Source organism: Phalangium opilio, unplaced genomic scaffold, assembly GCF_054372755.1.
Source record: "Phalangium opilio isolate 3A_F unplaced genomic scaffold, DU_Popi_V2 ptg000070l_1, whole genome shotgun sequence".
NCBI classification, from domain to species: Eukaryota; Metazoa; Arthropoda; class Arachnida; order Opiliones; family Phalangiidae; genus Phalangium; species Phalangium opilio.
Window position 1 is genome coordinate 3550882 of NW_028324182.1, and position 15195 is coordinate 3566076.

The window sequence follows — 15195 nt, forward strand, 5'->3', positions numbered from 1 at the left end:
CTTTTCTATATCCACCAGCTTCTTCCTCTTCTGTTACAACTTTTGACAAATGAATCTTTTTCTACCATTTTTACAGATTTCCTGCTTATACAGGGTGTTCTCTAAAGTCTGCCATAAATTAAAGGGTGCTTTCTTTTTTGGGTCAAAAATGAGCATGGAAAGTGACTCGAAGAACACGGGGTCTACAGCATTTGTTAACGGAGATATGGGCTAGGAAGCAATGCATGGCCACTAAAAACAGGAAGTGGTCACACATTTGGAGTAGCGTATGAACAATTCCACAATAAGTTTATAAGATATGTTCCATAAGTACGACACTACCTATACAAGTTCGTAATGCTGGAGACTTACAACTCGAGCTAGTTCGAGAACGACAACGCGAGAATTGCAGATTACACTCGGTTAATTTTGCAGTCCATCTAGTCCAATTTAGTCTGTACTAAGCCTTTAACAGCGCCCTAGTCACCAGGCGTCGCTTTACGAGAATCAATGACCAACGTCACTTCATGACAAGCCCCAGTTTGTAACCAGTGACAAACTTATGGAACATATCTTATGAACTTATGCTTGCACCCATTTAACAGTATACACTTCTGCTAGATGAAGGTTCAGTAACGTTCTTAGATTGAAGACCACTGAAGGCTGATATGTGTTACAATTTAGTTTGCTTTAGGGTCCAATGTTTGTCAGCCCAAACCTCCGTAAATAAACGTTGCAGACCCCATGATTTTCTTTGACACTTTTCACTCAGTTTCACCCTAAGAACACACGTCCTTTAATTAAAGACAGACTTAGCAGAAACACCCTGTATAGTAATTTCGGCCGCGATCATTGATATATACCGAGGTTTAAAGTCGTTTCCTGCATGGAAGGGAGTATACAGATAAATGGGGGTGTACCGTGTATGAAATTTCATGATGACAAAAAATGTACACGGGAATATTCATTTTCGTAAAAGAATTTTCTTTCGAGGATGAGTGAATGGTTATTTGAAACCTTTCAAAAAAAAGCTCCTAAGTTAAATTGGATTTTTTTTACCGAAATTGCATCCAGTTTTTGGTTCGGTATACAAAAACAAATTTGGCTAGGCAACTTGACCGTTTGCAAATTCCATATAAACAGAAGTATATAATACTTATTTTCGAGAGAAGTGTACAAGCACAAAGCGGGGTAATTGTAACATGATTCTTCCCAACATCAGATTAACATTTATTATAGCAAGGTTATACTAAACCGAATCACATACGCCATAAATAGTTCCCTCGTCATTACTCTAGTAGCGCTTAACTATTTGCCAAGGTGGATTTTTGTCCAAGGCCAAGACAATCAAGGTTTGCAGGTTGATTGCCGAGGATTTAGTACCAAACAGTTATATAATTCACCCTAACACGGTGCGATGCCCATCTGAAATTTGATGAGCGGAAGAGCAAACAAAAATGGTGTATGAGCCTGGGAAGAATCATGTTGTTACATAACTAAAGTTTTAAGAGGATACAGAGTGTTATCCTTCTCCTATTATCCCCTTCTGATATTAATCAATTAACATTTCGCATTCATTAAATTAAGTTAGGATTAGCTTTACTTAATGCTTCCTGGGCTTTACACTGAATTTATAATTATACTGAAATTTATGGCAAATATCATGACTCAACAATACTTGGCTATTTTACGAAAATATTTTGGCGGGAAATTCCTTTATGAAACAAACTGGCAGCACCGCAAAATGACTTTTGGACGAGCGCGCGCGTTTTTACCCTCCCATCTCCCAACATAATCGTCTCCTTTGCTCCAGAGCATCTCTCTCCAATTTCCCATCTTCCGCGTTACTATGGCAACTGTTATTTACAACGAGAAAAGAAAAGGCGTCGATTTTCTCCTCCATCCATTGGAAGAGAGAATCTAGACGCGAGCAAGCAACCGTCGCGAGCAACGATCAGGTGTTTACCGAGCCTAGAAAATAGCGACAATATATATCCCACAATAACGTTATGGGTAATAGGAATCTAAAAGACGCCAAGGCCCAAAAGATGCCTTAAAGAAAGCGCCGCGCGCGAAAGGGATCATCTTTTCTCAGATTTTTCTATCTCATATGTATAAAGAAAGCCTTTTTACGTATAATCATGAATAAAATCAAAAAATACATAAATATTGAGCCCAAAAATATACTTTAAGAGTAACTCTTTTTAAGTATCCAAAAGTGGACATTGTCATAAGGTTTTAACAAGAAGTGATATCTAGTTTATTAGGGAGAAGGTTTAAATTCGCCACATTTACAGCTTTATATCCAATCCAAACGTAGCTCCGGAGTTAATCCCCGTCTCTAAATTACAACCAGCATCTCATTGGTTCTTGAAAACTCACTTTTAGCAAGAAGTGATATCTAGTTTATTAGGGAGGTTTAAATTCGCCACATTTCCAGCTTTATCTCCAGTCCGATCCAAACGTAGCTCCGGAGTTAATCCCCGCCTCTAAATTACAACCAGCATCTCATTGGTTCTTGAAAACTCACTTTTAGCAAGAAGTGATATCTAGTTTATTAGGGAGGTTTAAATTCGCCACATTTCCAGCTTTATCTCCAGTCCAATCCAAACGTAGCTCCGGAGTTAATCCCCGCCTCTAAATTACAACCAGCATCTCATTGGTTCTTGAAAACTCACTTTTAGCAAGAAGTGATATCTAGTTTATTAGGGAGAAGGTTTAAAAAATTCGCCACATTTTCAGCTTTATCTCCAGTCCAAACGTATAGTAGGTCCGGAGTTAATCCCCGCCGCCTCTAAATTACAACCAGCAATCATCTCATTGGTTCTTGAAAACTGTGCACGTTAGCGCGACGCGAATGACGAAAATTACGTGGTATTTTCCGACTGAGGAGAGGCTATGAAATAGCTCGGCCTCCTTTTACGTCCCCCCTTGTATTTTGAAAGGGGGACTGAGACTATGGAGCGCGAATACTTAATCATCTTAGACCTTCTCCCTAATAAATTAGATATCACTTCTTGGTTTTTAACAACCTTTGAAATACAACTACATATTCAACGGACAAATGAATAAATTCTTGGAGAGTCTTTGTGTAATAATATACGACATTATTTCCTTCTTTTCCCAAAACCGTGCCTTTTTTTGGCTAAGTCACGGATGGCTCTAAAGCTGTGTCGCGGCCAACGTATGTTCCGGACAATGTAGCTCGTCGTGGACTCGCGGAGGCTTTATTTAGGATAAGGAAGAATGGGAAATGGATTAAAAAAGACCGACCTATAGCGAAAAAGAAAACGTAGCCAGCACCAGATCCTTTTCGCGATGCTACGCGTCTCTACCCCGCAAACTTTGATTTATGTCTTTCGCCAACGCAATTTTGGCCAGATTTTTCCTTTCCATCGCCTTAAAAGAGGACGACTCACTCGTTACAAAACTGGTAACATCTCTTAAGCCTCGGCTTCAGTGTAAAGACACATTAGGCCCTTTACATACGCCGTAGGATGACAACGAGAAGCGCGGGAAAAAAATTATATAAAGAGTCTTACAACATTGGGCATAGTTAGCTAAGCCTTAGCCTGGTGCCATGCCGGGAAAAACTCTCTCGGCGTATCGCGCGTTCTTCAAAACAGAATATAATCACGTTGGTTTGCTTTGAAGCGCGCTCCACTTACTGCTATGGTTCGCCAGGAAGTACATATTCATTAGGCTTAGGGTTTTTGGGAAGAGGGATCCGAAAAAACTATTAACAAATATGAAAGGGGTTCTATGACTTCGAGCGTGATACGTAGTTATAAACTATGGGCTTCATTTTGATTCGCAATAAGTGTTAAAAGACCACACCCAAAATTTAGTAATTCGCTATTTTAGTTACTTTTAACCCTAATCTAAGATTTCACATAAAAATGGGCTTCAATTTCACATTAAAAAATAGGGTTGGATTTCACATTAAAAAGTAGGCTTTAATTTCACATAAAATAGTAGGCTTTAATTTCACATAAAAATAGGCTTTAATTTCACATAAAAATAGGCTTCGATTTCACATAAAAATAGGCTTCGATTTCACATAAAAATAGGCTTCGATTTGACATAAAAAATAGGCTTCGATTTGACATAAAAAATAGGCTTCGATTTGACATAAAAATACGCTTCGATTTCACATTAAAAAATAGGCTTTGATTTCACATTAAAAAATAGGCTTTGATTTCACATTAAAAAATCGGCTTTGATTACACATAAAAATAGGCTTTGATTTCACATAAAAATAGGCTTAGAATTTCACATAAAAATAGGCTTTAATTTCACATAAAAATAGGCTTAGAATTTCACATAAAAATAGGCTTTAAATTCACATAAAAATAGGCTTTAATTTCTCCAATTTCCCAAAGGAAAGAGATTCGGAAAACGTGAAACAAATCGAAAAAACTTGATATATCTTTTTAAAAATAGACAAATAAAATTCAACACGTAGGCCTAGGGTCTAGTAGTAGTTTAAGTTTCTTAGGAAAGTGGATTGAAAGTTTGATGGTAGGGGAATGGTAACATTTTATTCTTTTCCTTTATCTTTTGAAGAAAGTAGCATCCAGAAGAAACTTAGTAGGAAAAAATAATGGGAAAAAACGACCCAAGAAAGTTCGTAGGGAAAAATCGAGAAAGAATAAATCCTGAAAGATTTATTCGAAAGGATTTCTCTCCTGCATTGCCGATTAAAGAAGAGAATCCGAGTGAAGATAGTAAAACAAGTTGGGAAACCAAAATAAACCTCTCCGAGTTGAGGGTTTTCTTAAATAATTAAATAAATATAATTGATATTAATTATTTTAATCGTCATTAATTTACCTTAATTCTAGTTAAATCGTTTTAAGAAACTTTATTCCTAAAATAATTTTAAACATAGAGCTCTATGTTGACGTTTGAATTCTAAGTGTATGCCTCTTTAACAACTTCTGCAAATTTAGGGTATATAAGGCGATTGATTCACAATAAATGACAAGAAAACCCGCAATTGCGTGAACCTTTGGTGGAAGCCCTACCTGCAATTGGGAGGCTAAACGTTTCTCGTAACTCTAGCCGATCGCATAGTACTTCTTAACCCAAACGATGATAATGGAGTAGAAGCCAAAAATTGCTTTCAGCGAATTACACGTTTGCTCCGATTTTCCAACTGCGAACGCGATGACAGAAACACACACACACACAGTTCGTCCAGTGTAATACCTCTCCGTGACGTCATCGAGGTAAAAAGAAGAGAGTAAACTCGAACCTTAATAACACCAGAAAACGTTAGGGAATTCTCTCCAAGAGAGAAACGGTTTATTAAAGTCAGGAACTTTTCTCGTATTAATTTCCTATCTATGGTGAAAAACTGAAAATCATATCATTCAGTAACACCTAACCTAAAATATACAGTTTTATTCTTGAAGCAAAGGCTTAAAGCTAAGCCTTGGATGCCGCATTCGTTTGATAATTCATAAGGGATTATTTAAAACAGTTGATTAAAGAAACAAGATAAAATGCTCCATGATTCTAACTTTCGCGAAGCCCATTAATCTTCCTAGATCTTCCATACAATTAATGGAGTTCGGTGTAGCCTAGCTGCCTAGGTGATAAGTTAATTAAAATTTTGTTAAAGGCAGACCGAAAGAGATTAGCTCGTAAATTTTTAATCCCCTTTAGGGAGGAAGGAAGGAAGGAAGGGAGGGAGTCATAAAGTTCAAGAAGAATGGATCGTTTATGCAGAAATGTTTCTGATAATGCATGGTTGCCACCAAGTTTAATTTATATTGACACAACGAATTCTTCCTGTATGTTTCCCAATTTTCCACATTTGAAGATTGTAGTTTACAAAGCTAAGCAATATATTACAAATAAAATATACAGGCTGTTTCTAAAAGGTTAAAGGCCGACTTCCATCGAGAAGGGTTCTAGCGAACTGAAAACCGAGCATCGAGACTAACAATGAAGCGACAGTGCCAATTTTCAAATCCCCGCTAGGTCAAAAAAGATGGAGGGGTTCTAACTAACTGAAAGTCGTGCAATGTGGTTCTAGCGAACTGAAGATGACCAATGGAGAATTTCCTTCAAGGGAAAGCAAAAATTCGTGAGGAAATAAATTTAAAAGGGTTTCCATTTTTCATCTTCAGTTATAATAATAATAATAATAATAATAATAATAAATATAATGAAATGCTTATATTGGAGCAACCTTTAAGAGGTTAAAGTCTTGTTTACAAATGTGTCCATTGTTAAATTAAAATTACTTAAAATTGGTTAAAATAGATTAAGTCTTAATTCTAGAGGGCCGGTAGGCCCTTCTAGATAAGATCCCACACCCTCCCGTAATGTTAAATGAAAATTCACAGATTTTCGCCGATTTTCCCATAGGAATAACATGGGGTTTTTGGTGCTCCTGCACATCGAATCATTTAAAAACTAAAGCGAAGTTACGTTTCGGAATACTTTCAAATTAACCAGTAACTATTCAAGGTGTGCCTTTTTCAAGTTTCATCAAAATTAATTAAGTCTAAGTATGTTAATTTAATTAAAAATGTAAGTACCTCAAAAGATTATTCTACAGCAGACGACGCTAGTTGTTCATTACTCTACAGTAGACGACGCTAATTTGCCATTTCACCGCCTTGAAACTTTAACTTGATATTTTTCAATAAATATAACACTATATTTATTAAAAATTTCTCTGGCGGGTCTAATTTTCGTTTAATTATGTGTCTCGGTTGAAATTCTATACATAAGATACCTTTTTAATTTATATTTTAGATGTTAGTTTCGACCAAGGCTTAAGTTGCTTTACTTAGGCCATGGATGTATAATAGAAGCTTACGCTTCATGGATATTTCACTGTAGCCTTCAGTAGGGCATTTTGATTTTAAACACATTTATGTCATAAAAATTCGCGCGGGTGGGGACTGGGGGGCCTGATGACGTAGAAATTGAGGCAAACTTTTTCTTTCGGCGCGCGTGCGCGCGCGCTATTAAAAATTACTACTCGATCACGTGAAAAACTTCAACCCCCCCCTCTGAATTTGCCTCAAATTCTACGTCACAAACGCGCTTGCCAGGCTGGTACTATTTCAGACGAGGAATAAATGTTGTGCGCGTTTTAAGGTGAGTGAAATATCAAGGAAGCGTAAGCTTCTATTATAAATCCATGCTTAGGCAGACAATGGGCGATTGTAAAAGCTTGAAGGATAGATGGATCAGTGTTGGAAATAAGGATTTTTTTAAAACTGGACCTGTGTCCTAGGTATTTTAATAAAAATAACTGGCCACGGTGCCACTCACGTACAAGGGCAGTGAACGCAATGTCATGGATAATTGCAATCGTAAAGTGGACTGTAAAAGATACGGCTTTATAGTTTAACAAGTTGGGAAAACCAAAATATTACCTCTCCGAGTCAAGAGGTCTACTACTACAAACTTATTTACCTAGATATGGAGTTATTTCACTTTTTTGAAGTAAAAATTTACGAAATATTGAAGTAGTATTCCAAACATAGCGAACAGTAAAGTAGACGACATTTTACATCCAATAAGGATAAATCTTGGACACATGGAAATCAGTCAATGGGGAAAAGAACAGGAAATGAAGTCTACGCTTCAGCTGTTTACCCTATATTCTGGTAGCTACATTCACAACTGGTTTTCAGTGTAAACACAATCGTCTCGTCTCACCTCAACAATATTCTTAGTTTGCCAACATGATTGTTAACGTTAAATAGCACCAAAGCTAAATTATACCCAGACGCACTAATAGTCAATGCGCACCATAAAGAGAATAAAAAGTCTGTAGCTACTACCCGTTTACCATTAGCCCTTTTACTAATCTAATTGCCACCATGATCTTTTCTTCTATTATAAAATCTTCACCTGATTATTAAAGAGTGTATTTAACTTTCGGCTCACTCTGAACCGTTAATGTCTCTTCATTTCAGACACGAAAATCAAAGCCAAAAGTTTACTTCACTTCAGGCCTTAATTATTTACACTTTGTTTCACTAAGCCTATTGCGGATAATACTTGTTTTACCCGCCGGAGTCTAGGTCTTAGGTTTCTTCATGAAGTCACTAAACCAAGGATTATTCTATATACAGATGTCGTATAGCTTAAGTAATATATAAACAGCCATTTCAAATAACAATATTAAAAAAAATCTTTGGAATATCAAAATGAAACAGAGCTTTAAAGCTACAAAACTACTAAATGCATCATAATTACGAAAAATACTTCCACACATTCACTTTATATTATGTAAAAAGGGAATATTAAGGTTCTGTATGATTTCTTAACACATCAACACAAGGCTAACTGCTAACGCGACGCACTAGTGTAACAATGGACGGACACACACAGACAAAAACATAGACTGCTTTTTAACTCTTTCCGTATTAATTTTGAGATGAGAAACAAGATTATCTTAAATATTAAAATAAATATAATTAATATTAAATATTTTCTTCGTCAGTTGTTTGCCTTATTGAACGTTACATCGTTTTGATATAGAACAATTAAACATTCTAGAGAGACTTGACTAATATTGGCGTTTGAAATGAAGCATACGCCGGTTGCTTCGACTTACTCAAATAGGTAGTATATAAGGGATTCGAATCGCGGCTGTAGATAAGAACATCGCAATTGCGTGAACCTTGGAGGAAGACCCCTCCATTGGAAGGCTAGACGTTTCTCGTAACCCTAGCCGATCGCCGCGTATGTCTTAACCTTAAGGATGATGGTGGTGTTAGAAGCCAGGTGTACAGACTGGTGTCCATGTGGGATGGACAAAAACAAAGACCAGAAGATGGTTGTGTTAGAAACCAGGTGTACAGACTGGTGTCCATGTGGGATGGACGAAAACAAAGACCAGAAGATAGTGGTGTTAGAAGCCAGGTGTACAGACTGGTGTCCATGTGGAATGGGCGAAAGACTAGAAGATGGTGGTGTTTAGAAGCTAGAAAGTTCAGACTGGTTTCCATGTGGGGTGGACAAATGAACAGAGTTGTTAGACAGACAATGGAGTAATAGGCTGTAAGTGGAATACAATTTCCGGGACTGTAAATGCGGTCTGGAAATTGAATACACGTTTGCTCCGATCTGCAAACTGCGAACGCGGTCACGTGGGTATAACAACAGACAGACAGACAGACACGTCGAATTTAGAACCTCTCCGTGACATACGTCACTCGGAGAGGTAAAAATCGTGGCAGGATGTTGGTTTTGAAGTTGACCATAAAGCTCGGGTTCTAAAACGAATTGTGAGCCGTATCTTATAAGAATTAGTAGAAGTGTAGAGCCATTTTTAACCTCGCCCTAGAAGTGAAAAATTTCGCATTTCAGGCAAAAAATTGTTTTATGATAGATTAATACAAATGCAGACTGAAGGAACAGATATTATATAAAAAGGACTTGGTTTGCCCAAGCCAAAAAAACAAAACGATAAGAGTTTTTTCCAGTTGACTGAAGCTCGGATATTTTATTTTTCTATATAATTTTAAAGACAATCCGTATTTTACTACTCTTTAGAATTTAATTCAATCTCCTGATTTTACTGGTAATGGATTTATTTCCTATAAATTAATTGAAATAAAAAATTACTTATCTCAGATTTTTCAACAACAATTCCATTTTCGTAAAATTTTATCATGAAAAATCTGAGATAAGTAGTTTTTTATTTCAATTAATTTATAGGGAATAAATCCATTACCAGTAAAATCAGGAGATTGAATTAAATTCTAAAGAGTAGTAAAATACGGATTGTCTTTAAAATTATATAGAAAAATAAAATATCCGAGCTTCAGTCAACTGGAAAAAACTCTTATCGTTTTGTTTTTTTGGCTTGGGCAAACCAAGTCCTTTTTATATAATTAAGATATTGTTTTGATATAGTTTTTTAAAGCGTTCTTAAACTCGGTGGTTGGTTCGATTTTTTTATTGAGTTTTGTAGGCTGTTCCAAAGTTTAACTCCACGAAATTTGACACTTTTAAAGCGAAATCTGGAGGTGCAAGTTTCTACATAAAAGTCATTGATGTGGCTCCTGGTACTGTGATGAAGTCTTGGGTCGGAGAAGTGGTCCAGTATGTACGGAGGGGCTCTATTGTTTTTAATAGAGTGCATTAAGGTTAAAATATTATAGTGATAGTTTTCTTTAGGTGTCTTAATGTTAGCTATAAGCTTGGCTTCAGTTGCAGAAGAATACTTGTTTCTTTTAGATATCAGCTTTGTGCATATTGTATATAGCGCGTCTAGTTTTGTAGTATTTTTCGAGTTTGCTGAGTGGTAGAAAATGTCTCCATACTCGAAGATTGGTTTAATGCACGCGTTATAGATAAGACGGAGAGTTGTTATGTCTAGGCAATTTTGAAGAGGCCTTAATAGCCAAGTACGGGATTTTAATTTTTTGGATACATAGTTAATGGTTCGTCATAACCACTGATTGCACGGCTTTCAGTTAGCAAGAACCCTTCCATCTTTTGACCCCCAGCGGGCATTTGAAACTTCACTCTCGATGCTCGCTTTTCAGTTCGCTTGAACCCTTTTCGATGGAAGTCGACCTTTAAAGGGGGACGTTCTTTGGGTGTACGATTTTGAGTCGAAAATGCAATTTCTACCTCCATTTTGCCGTCCGGGCCACAGTTTCCGAGTTAAGGTTGGAGTATTTTACGGATGATCCCATAAATATAATTAAGCAACTGAAAGACAATGATTTCTAATTTAATTAATGGCTCATCCGTAAAACACTCAAATCAAAACTCGAAAACAGTGGTCCTTGGGGCAAAATGGCGATAGAAACTACATTTTCGACTCAAAATCACCCAAAGAACATCCCCCTCTAATTTTTCCCAGACTTGCCAGAAACACCTTGTACATGAATGGCTTTTACTGTAATGTTTTATATCCCAAAGAGGACTCAAGCTTTGGGAAAAACTTTTGCCCAATTGCACTGAGACAGAGAGAGAGAGACCGCATCTTGATATTGATTGCATTGGAAGATGTTACGGGAAAGTAGGCCTAATGTAACGAAATATTTCTTAAATTCCAAGAAATAGTTCTTTCCATCGGTATAGAATTGCTTTTGTCCATTGGGCGCCTACGTATAGTTTGGTTGAAAAGTAGAAATGAGTAGAGATTATTGTAGATTAAATAAAGCATAGGGTAAAAGGGTGAATATTGTATACCGGCGATTTTCAATACCTTAGCCAGGGTTCATACAACTTTTGGAAAACAAATTCCCCTGAGATTTACAGATTTTTTCCCATATACTTCCCTGAATTTTCCAGGTTTTTCCCGTATATGGAGTATTCTATGGAGCAAATGTTAACGAAGGAGGGGGGGGGGCAAACATGACTATTACATAATCAAAGGACATCCCTGTATCTCTATTAGAACCAGAGTTATGAGCCTCCAAAATACAGTGTAAAGTTAATCCTATGGAGGGTATGTTTATGGACATTCTGCTTAATTACTCGGCCCTTGTTTGTCGCAAATTTCCCCGAATTTTACTAAAAATTCTAAATTTCCCTGAGGTTTTTGTCAACTATTTATTTCCCTGATTTTTCCAGTTTTCCAGGTTTGTATGAACCCTACTTAGCGTCGACATTAAACCCCCGGCAAATTGTCACCGCACCCTTTCCTCTTTATACCATAAAAGCCATCCATGCCTGGGGTCATAAATTAAGATAAGAAAAAGTGTATTCCACGTATTTTTATTTAAGCGCGTGCTATTTCTTTTGAACTTGTTCCTTTGCCAGAACTAACCGACCAATGCATATATGATAGTATACGCAGATATTAGTGAGGTTTTTCGTGGGAAACGGATTTTAGCGCGTTACCGCGAAAAACATCCAAGTAAAACCTGGCGCCATCCGCCATAATTGGCGAACTCATTTGGGACCAATGTTGGTGGTCATGGGAAGCCAAAAATTGAAGCCAGGCTGGAAATAGAAGGGCATTCAAACTTGAACCAAAAAAAAAGCAAAATCATTCTGAGCTCGTGAGCCGAAGCACCAAGAGCTACGCGTAAAAACTTCTTCTGGACCAAGGATGGACGACAGCGCTGGCTACAAAAAATAACTTTGATTCCTGACTTGAGACCAGCTCTCCTCACAAGTGAAGTAAATGATGAACAGCCTTTGCCTTACACTCTCTTCAACTCTCGTGTCGCGCGTGATATCTCAAGTTCTCAACTCTTCAACTCTCGTGTCGCGCGTGATATCTCAAGTTCTCAACTCTTCAACTCTCGTGTCGCGCGTGATATCTCAAGTTCTCAACTCTTCAACTCTCGTGTCGCGCGTGATATCTCAAGTTCTCAACTCTTCAACTCTCGTGTCGCGCGTGATATCTCAAGTTCTCAACTCTTCAACTCTCGTGTCGCGCGTGATATCTCAAGTTCTCAACTCTTCAACTCTCGTGTCGCGCGTGATATCTCAACTCTTCAACTCTATGGCCACTTTTCTTCAAGTCTCGAGACCAACGGTAAGTGATGAGTACAATTGACTTGACGCGTCGTAGTAGGATAAGTTTATAAGATATGTTTCATAAGTATGACTCTTCCAATACTTCGTAATGCTAGAGACTTACAGCTCGAGCTATTTCGAGAACGACAAGCGAGAATTGACTACACTTGGTTAATTTTGCAGTCCATCTAGTCCTATTTCGTCTGTACTAAGCCTTTGACAGCGCCTGAAAAGGCGTCGCTTTACCTCAAATCTATGACCTACGTCACTTCACGACAAGCTCCAGTTTGTAACCAGTGATAAACTTATGGAACATACCTTATGAACTTATGGTAGTAGTAGCAGTAGTGTATATAGTAGTGTTAATAATTGTAGTATATAATTTTAGCAATAATGGCATTGGTCGAGTAGCGCATGCTGCATGTTACTATTTTGGGGCGAAATGTAATTATATTTAGTAGTAGTATATTTTGTAATAGGCCTTTCACCCAATAATTGAATAGTAGTTTAGTTTAATCTAATTCAATTGTTAATCCGTAGTTTGAACCTTAATTTCATAGTAGTACTAGTAGTTTTAAAACAGGTTTCAAGGCAAACGTGACTCTTGGTATGGCAAAAACCTGCCCTTATTCTAACCTATCCAAATCCACTTATAAATTCAATAGTATAGTTGTAGTAGCCAATGTCAACGATAGACGTATAGTAATCCGCCGGTAAAAATAGCGTTACACTAACTCTATTAATCTTTAGAGTCTAAAATTTAGGCTTAAAATCGTTGATGGATCATTGACCAATATGATTAATAACCGCGTATTGATAAGAAAATTTACCCCTTGGCTATATCATAACCCCATAATTCTGCCCTAAGTATAGAAATACTGTCGCGTCAACTTCATTTAAATGTTTCTAAAGGGACTTAACTCCGCCCCCAGCGCAATTATGGTATTTTTTTTTTGAAGAAGAAGAAGAAGAAGAATGAAAGCTATATAAGCCCCTCCTCCCAGTATGTTATAAGCACTAGTTTAAGGTAGCCTGACGTTGCATGACGTAGTACTACCAAGTCCCTATTGCAAAACGGAAGAAGATAAAGGCATTGCCTACTGCGATTCATTCTTTGGTCTTATCGGGCTATGGGTAAAGATAGCGATCACAGTAGTAGGAAATTGTTTCTGCTTCCGGCAAATCACCCCACATTGAAACACTCCTCTACTAGAAAGAAGAAGTCTTTTATAAAGGACGCGTGCTGGTAGCAACTAGCAAATATCCTTTCGAGCCACACTTACGGAGAGCGTCATAGGCTTAGGATTATATCAGAAGTAAGATAAGGGACTAGAAGTAAAGAGCTCTAGCATTAATTGGTATATAGTAGATCCTGGCATTAGTGAACAAATTTGAGGATTTTATGCCGCTTCCATCGCGCTTACACTAGAGAGAAATGAATTGGTCGAGTTTCAAAAACATTTCCTACCCCCTTCCCCTCAACCTAAAGCCGCGGAACACGGACACGGGTGCTTGAATCTAGTTCGGCCGTCTACCACCGCGAGAGTCTCACGTTTTGGAGAAAAAATTCAGAAACCGCTACCAGAGGGTCAACCGTTGGTGGCTTATCTAGAATATTCACTTTCGCCAAGTGAAGAATTTGGTTAGCTCAGTACTTCTAGTCTCATCTTACTTCTGATTATATGGATTTCTAATCATCAATACGATTTATAGGACCTATAACTATACCGGATAAAAATTACATTATTGGAGTTTGACATTATTAAGGGGGAAATGACAATGTATAAAAAACTAACGTAATTTAGATGAATTTCCAGATAAGAAACTGAAACTAGAGAAATTTTTTTACAAAAGAGAGAGAACGAGAACGGAAAGTTGATTTATATTGTTTCATTTTTTCCGATACAAAAAAAAAAATAAAATATATTCTTTGAAAGTCAAGCTTGTATCGTATCTCTCTCTCTCTCTTCTTTCTTTATTTTCCGGCGTTTTTTCAGGGAAAAAAGGGGGGGGGGCGGCGGCCGGAATAGGGTTATCATCCGTAAAATAAAGTTAAGGAAAGAAGAAAAAAGGTTCTTGAAAAATGAAGAAGCTATATAGAAAACCTAGCGAGAAATTGTGATAACTTAGAAAAACGATTTTCGGAATTAAATGGCTAAAATTCTCCGCATCTCTCTTCTCTTTTGAAATACTGTATAACAAGATGGTTCCGTGCATCTTGGTGAGACTAGGTCCATAATACAGGGTTGCGTCAGATATTTCAGCATTGCTAAAGTTTCTCAATTTTTTTCAGGTTTTTCCTTATCAGATCGATTTCGCGGCTTTATTTGTATAAAAATATGAATTTTGTGTTTAAAAATGTCTACTGTATGTGTGTATACTGTCAAGAATAAATTTACTATAAGAATGCCTAAGTCACTAGATTTTACGCTTCTACTCTTACGCCGGTGTCAGCGGACAAATAAGCCCCACCCCTTTCATGCCCGTCATTGCTCTGCGCTTTCCTATTGGATCCCGTGGGGATAGGTCATACAGACGCGATTGACGTATTCCGAATAGAGAAAAAAAACCTCGAGCAAAGTAAACAGAAAATGGAGGATGCCAGCGGTGCAGAAACGGTACGAGAATGGTTTTTAATTGCCATTAACAAGTTAGTTAAAGGTTTTGAACCATACTTAATAGATTTTGAATACGTGTCTCTACGTGAAAATCGTTCGTTCTATAATTGTTTCTAAATCGAATCAAGTGTACTGT

At 37.3% G+C, this 15195-nt stretch overlaps 1 protein-coding gene across 1 annotated transcript in view; it reads right to left on the minus strand.

The window, feature by feature from the left end:
* Window positions 1-15195, minus strand: part of LOC149661126 (uncharacterized) — a 70629-nt gene that overhangs the window by 47105 nt on the left and 8329 nt on the right. The window lies entirely within an intron of this gene.